Source organism: Lissotriton helveticus, chromosome 3_1, assembly GCF_964261635.1.
Source record: "Lissotriton helveticus chromosome 3_1, aLisHel1.1, whole genome shotgun sequence".
NCBI classification, from domain to species: domain Eukaryota; kingdom Metazoa; phylum Chordata; class Amphibia; order Caudata; family Salamandridae; genus Lissotriton; species Lissotriton helveticus.
The window spans coordinates 343,115,334-343,122,482 of NC_136061.1; positions in this window are offsets into that span (position 1 = coordinate 343,115,334).

A 7,149-nucleotide genomic window follows, 5' to 3' on the forward strand; every position below is an offset into this window, starting at 1 on the left:
ATAAGACCAACTACGTCAATGATGTCACGTTTGACCTTCATTTGAGCATGTCAGTCTCCAGTCTTCTTGTCCAATGTAATATCTTTTGTGAGGCTGGTCTTGCTGACTAAATGTTTGTGTGAGTAACTGTATCATGGAGCTTGTCTTTGTGGAAGAATATATCCCACTAGTCCAATTTCTTGTTCTCTTCTCTGATCTAGTGTACGTGCATAGTATCTGTGGAACGAGTTCTTGAAAGGTGGATTTTATTAAACCAGGTTTGAAGACTTGAAGTAAGTTACTCCAATTATCTGATTCTTAAAATAATCTAGTTTGATATATTTCCATTTGAAGTGGGAGGATTTCTGTCTCATTTGGCTAAGATTTTCGTAGTATGATCACTTTGTTTATAATGACATAGGGTGTAGCAACGCATTCAATTATTTGACATGCTGTGTTTAAGGAAAAGGTCTGTAGCTTCATATCGCTCCTGGCAGAGCTAAGAGGGAATCCTTTGATACAGACGCCGTAACTTGGTAATCTGGGCTGGCATGGTTGTTTGGGGAAAGAGTTGTCTCTTTTGAGAGGTGCAAATTGCTGTGTGCTTTCAGCTTACTTTTCTGGTAGGACATGTATTGAACTATCAGCTCTGACGGCAAGTGTTATTCCGCCCAACTTTAAGTTTGTTTTTAACTTGGTCATGGGTGACAGGGTAGCTTCCCCGCAGCCTCCCACCCTGCATGCACATTACCCAGCTCCACAAGGAGCTCCACTGGCTCCCCATCCACAAATGAATACTTTTCAAATTAGGGGTGGGCGGTAAACTCTCCTCCGCCAGTGAAGTTTGCAGAGTTTTCCCCACTCCAGTCTCAGAGTTCCAGAAAAACTCTGTGAACCACCAGCAGAGTTTTTCTCATGCGCGGCTCGCCAATGGTAAGTTGGCAGCAAGAAAAATTGAGCGCAAGGACGAGTTCTAGCGCGATTTCACAACGCAGGCGGTCGCAGCTGGTCACTACCATTCGCATTGAGAATGCTGCTGCTCAAGCAGAAAATGTCCTCAAGCGACAGAAAAAAGCAGCGCCCTCTGACATTCACGTTGATTTTACAGCTCGGAACAAGCTCCCATTGCAAGCAGTGTGATGTACTGAAATTTTGCAGTTCGCTGAACTCTAAGGAATCTTGCTGAGTTTAACTCCGCAGAATTCCACTGGGTAAAACTCCACAAGTTCTGCCCACACTTAATTTAAATTGCTCACGCACACATTCAAACCTTACACAACATGGGCCCCGCATACCTCAAAAGTTTCCACAGAGCTACCAGACAACTCTGCTAAGCTGAACTTCTACTCTCACACATCACCTATATACTCAGAACCAGAAATGGTGGTCTCACCTTCTCCCACCTCCTTACTTAAGCCTGGAAAAACCTGCCCCTCCACATTAAAGCTGCAAACTCAGTTCTTTAATTCCACAAAAAACAGAAAAAGTGGCTTTTCAAATAGGCCAGGCCATGGCACAGCACATACTACTCCTGCTTTTCAGCCCTAGGATAATCTTCCTGGTGATCGTGCGGTCTAAAAATACACATACAATCAGGGCTTTAAGTGGGCCGGGTCTTAAGGGGTCTGAGCACCGGCAGTTTTTTAAAGGGGGCCTCGAAACGGGTCTCTATCGGGCTCTGTTTTGAGCCCTGGGACACAGGCGGTCCGTTTTTTTCAGGACTGCAGTGAGAGCCTGCTGTCGCTACAGTCCGGAAAAAAGTTTCAGGGCACAAAACAGCCCGATAGAGACCCGTTTGGAGACAGCAAGACACTGCTCGCTTCTCACCAGTGGAGAAGTTACGGCATGACGTCATGCCAGGTGAGCGTTGTAGGGAAATGGAAATCCGTTAAAGAGTCATTTTATTTATGGATTTCCCTTCTCTTCTTGAAACTCTGCAGCAGCAAGATTGTCATGGTGTCACCAGGGCTTTAATTGGAAGCTTTTTCAGTATTTTATATAACAAGCCATAGTTTCAGCTTATTTATCTCATGCAACTAATAACCATTGACAAAGCCAATAGTCCTTACTTGTTGTAAGTATGATGTTACTTGATGTATCACATATCTGGATGCAATGAAAGAAACAGCAAAATACAAGTCGGGCGGCACACTAAGCTAAGCACAGATTTTTAGCATAAGTGTTTTAAAGCCACGCCCCTAATTATACTGACCACGCCCCTTTGAGAGCACCCCCAGTTTTTTCATCCCACTTAAAGCCCTGCATACAATTACATAATTTATAAAGCTTTCCTAAGGACGGCTGGTGTAATGTCTTATTGGATAGGCTCTGCAGAGGACAGCAGAACAGGGGACCAAGATCTTTGTAGTGGGGTTTCTCTTTGTGACCGATTTATTTGGGAGGGGAGGAGAGAGGTCTTAATTATTTTTGTTCTCCTGGGCGTGAAGACTAAAATGGTGCTGTGTAGCTGGGGTAATTCGTCCCTTTTGTTGCAGATGCTTCTGGGTTTGTTTGAACCGGCGCCAGTGCTTAATGTGTGCCGGTGCTTTCTGGTGCTCCGCACCGGCACTTATATGCCAGCACAGGGGCTTATGACTGTCTACCACATGGTATGTATCTGCCAATTTAGGTACGAGCACCACAACTTCTGTTTATTGTTTCAATTTCCAATTATTAGTATTTACCTCCATAGCCATTCTTATAGCGTCGGGGGCATGTAATAGTATGATCTGTCACACTTTTAAGAGTGTGATGATTAATAGTGTTTTGGTGCTGTCATTGCCAGTGCTGCGATGGACAACGGATGGTCAAACTCTAGTGGCCTCCTGTTGCGCTAAGTTTTTTTTTACAAATCATGCACTGGTCCGCCATACTAATGCCAGTTTTACCCCTCATCTTGTGTTTTTGTTTGCAGTTGGTGCTCACTTAGGCTGATGTGTTTGAATAAGAATACATTTACAATGCACCACAGATCTAATACAAATAAAAATGTTTTTTAGCAGCCGGTTGTGGTTTTCAGCGGATGACACCATCTTTACTGGCGTTTCAAGCATTCTTGATAAATGTAACTCAATGTGCTGCAAAGGGACACGGGTCAGTATGCCGAGATGAGTTTCCGAGACGCTGCTTGCCAACCCCTGGCGGAAGTTCTTGTAAGTGAGTGACTTTCCCTTGGCCTTTAACTCCAGCATCTGGAAAGCAATGCATGCAGTAGAAGCTGTGGGAATTCCAGACAGCGCTCGTGCAAGAGGAAGGCAGGGCTAGAGTGAAGTTACTTGTTAAATATTAACGACCGGCGTGTGAAGCTGTTTGCCAAGGCATGATGATAATGTGCTTTTTTTTGCCGTCAAGGCGCTTCAGAGAAAGTGCTGTGAAGCGGCTCGTTCGAAGTGTACTGCTACACAAATGGAGTAAACACGTGAATGCACTGCTGCTCACTGTGTCTGAGACCCTGGGGTTTGCATGCAGTCGTTTGTCCAAACCCAATCCCTACACTAAAAGTCACTGCAGATCACTCGCACACTACACATGGCAATGGACCCGAATCAGGCGGGAGTCTCCCGATTCCTGAAGTAAAAAGTGGCTTTGTTTTAAGTGTCTTCCTGCCTAAAATTGCCTTTTTTTTCACAATTAAAGCCCAAAGGGTACACTCCGCTTTCAAAGTCTCCTACTTCCCAGTTTGAAAATATTCGTATGTATGGAATCTGGATAGGGTTGGATTGGTATCAAACATAGGCAAGGGCACCCTAAAATAAAGTGGCCCATATTTGCGGATTGCGCCTTTTCGCAAGTCACTGCTTCAGTGTTTTCAGTATTATGAAAAGGAGGGAGGTTTGGGTTTGCTAAAAGAGGCATGTTTTTTTCAACTTCACGGAGATCAAAAAAAGGCAATTGTTGCCAGGACTCTTTGTGCACAGTTTAGTTCACAATGGTGAACCACACCTGAATAGACGCAAGGCCACTTCTGTTCAGGCCCCCTCCCCGCTCAATCTGCATACATTAATGAACCGGCCCGCAAAAGACTGGGAGTGACCCCTCTGCCCCCCCTGGTAAGGGAGGTAATAGAGGCCCATCTGCCTCCAGATAGGCCTTCAGGCCCTCTCTGGACTGCTGGCGGGTTTTGAACAGCACAAACACAGCCCAAATCGGCCATTACGCTGCCCAAAAGAGCAACCAACAGCTGCAATTCCGATACCGACCCATCGCCCGAGTGCCCGGCTTACCAATCCGACCCTGCATCTGGACTCCCTAATGTTATGTTGCATACTTGTACTGGAGCTGTTGACAAGAGGCTTGTTGTCTTTCTTGGTGTTGGCGCTTGTAGAGTTTCTGAGTCTAGAAGCTGAGCATGGCTGAGCACTCAATTAAGTGATGCTACATAGTGCGCAACAAGCCACCGGAACCGGTGCCCGGGGAGCTATTTGCCATAGTTATCTAAACACATTCTGAGTGCTAGGTTATGCTAGGGAGAAGGAGCGAGCACAGTCAGATTAGAGATTTGTAGTCCAACCCAACAGCTTTCTCCACTATTTCTCTTTCCAGCTGTGCCTGCTCTGGGCCATAAACATTTCAACAAAATATCTCAAATTGGATAACCTACTGCATTAAGTGGCTGAGTGAAATATGATCATCCTGTAAAGAGAACTGCTTATTGAAAACCTGTAAACTGCATGTCTATCCTGCACACTTCTTGAGCCAGCCACTGCTAAGCGCTGGACCCTATTACATGATAGCAGCACTTAGTGGTCATCAGATCCACGATTTAAACACTTCTCACATAGGAGCAAAAACAAAGACATCACCCTTCCAACCACACACCCTACATGGCACAGCATGCTGCCCATGTAGGCAAGCGCTTAATGGCTCCACATGGTGGGAGTAGGCATTGTGGAAATGCTGTAAAAAATATGATACTATTCTTTGTACAGTGGACGGACACATCAAAGTGAAGGGGGTGTAGGTGGAGGAGAAATGGAACAGAAAAAACAGGCGAGAGCAATGGAGAGCACTAGATTATGGGTGAAGGGGAAGAGCCTGGTTGATGAAGTAGGTTTCCACAAAACACTAGTATCTCACTAGGTGGGCTGATTATACATTGGTGAGACACTGCCCTAACATAATTGATAGGCTGGTAGGAAAGTGGGTGGAAGCAGGAGGCAGAACCACTCAAGGAATCTTGTCATCCTCACTGAGGTCCATTTTTTGTGCCCACCCTTTTTGGTACCAGTGTAGCTAGACACAAGTTCATGGATTAATATGTGTCGCTCCCAGCAAATGGGGCTATAGGCAACCGTCTGTGTGGACAGTTTGTAGAAGTGGTCCTGGGGAACGAGAGGACCTAACCGACAGGTAAAAATCAATATATGAGAGACACTAGGAAAGGCCCACAATAGTCTGTGAAAGGAAGATTTTCTTCTCTATCTTCCTCGCACAAGGTCTACATCCAGACCCCTTTACGCAGCCTCACTCAAATAGATAAGTTTGCCTACCAGCCAGTGGCTGAAGAGGGAGGTGCAGGAGACTCCATTTTCTAGATGATCATGCTTCTGGGGCACAGTTTAAGGAGGAGAAGCACTTCACAGGGTGCAGCATGCTTGGTCAGTGGCATAGGAAGAGGAACTGGGGGTTGTACCGCAGGAATCTCCAGCACCCCCCCCCCTTTAATACGGCCACCGCGGGGCTACGAGGTCTAGCTTTGCCACTATGCTTGGGTCTAGCCGTACGTGACCTGGCCTAGGATTTACATGTTCAAGACCTGAGTAGAGACGATCAGGGCAGAACTAAAGTCAATGGAACACAGTGCTATGGACAGTGAACAAACAGAAGTCAGAAGAACAGAGACACAAAGAGTGCCAAACTAAAGATATTAGGCTTTTGAGTGGACCTAATTTGTTGAAAGTGATACTGACACTTTCAGCAAAAACTGAAACTGAGGAAACTGAAACTCACACCAGTGTTTTTGAGAAACACCAATGAACGTTGCTACCACACAAACGTTTTGATTAACAAACTAAAATGACAAGCATACCGATGGTGGAAAATCCTTGTTTTGTACTTTAGGTATTTAGAGGAAGATGTTGGGTTCCCTAAGTATCCAGCTGAAGAGTCAAATGTATCCATTTGGTATCTAGTCAAAGTTGTAGATTCCCTAACCTGAATCACCAGATTACACTGAAAAGAATTGAACGTTTTGCCGTTTGCACAGCAGTGTCAACAAGAAGATGTTTTATTTTTATATTTGATCTGACTTGAGAGAAACTATGTTGTCAAGCACAGAAACGAGTTGCAAATGTATATTGTAGTGTTGGCATTAGCCAATATTGAGCTTAGTAGTGAGTCTTAACTCTCTTATCGAGCATGCCTTAATCGAGACTAGATCAAACCAGACCTATCTAGATGAGCAATGTAGATTTTATATGAAAATATTACATAAAGACAGCTTTGAATAAACTTTTCAGACATGTTTAGTTTAGACTGTAAATTGACTATTCCAAAGTTATGCGTGTCCAGGACTTTTATATTTGCATGTATTTGCCGGAGTCTATGGCTGCTGGTGTGACCTATCGCCACTTGCCTCTTACATAGTGCCATTCTGGTAGTATATAATCTGTTTTATCGTCAAGAACATTCAGACTATTATTTTTCAACTTTTGATATGCCTTTAGATTATGTGCCTATGTTTAAGCCTTTAAGTCCAAATGCTGGGCTGAAGTCTGTAGAGTAATACATCTGAAACTTAGCCTGGATTTGCACAGGATGGAAAATCCTAGTGTGGTGACAGGGAAAGATAAAGTTCAAAAGCTGGAAATGGTAGGATGGAGTGATTTCTTACAAGAATTCAGAGTTCTTGGTGATCAGGTTCTGTCAGGGAAAGAGGCTGCTGTTAGATTAGTTTATTATGAAAATGCTTATTTTCAGCTTCCGCAAAATTTGGTAGGTACTTGTTATTTAGCTTTAGTGTTTCCAAAAGTGTATCATGCAGATTACATAAATGAAAGAGGTGTAAAGGCTCTTGGGGAGATTAAGTGTAGTGCTTCATAAATAGTAGGAGATATATTTGGAGCTCTGATACCCTCTGCATGTGTAATTTTCAATGACTTGATGATCATAAAGCTGTCTACTTTGGTAGATTATTTTGCTGCTAACACAGCTGGTGCTTTAACTGCAAAA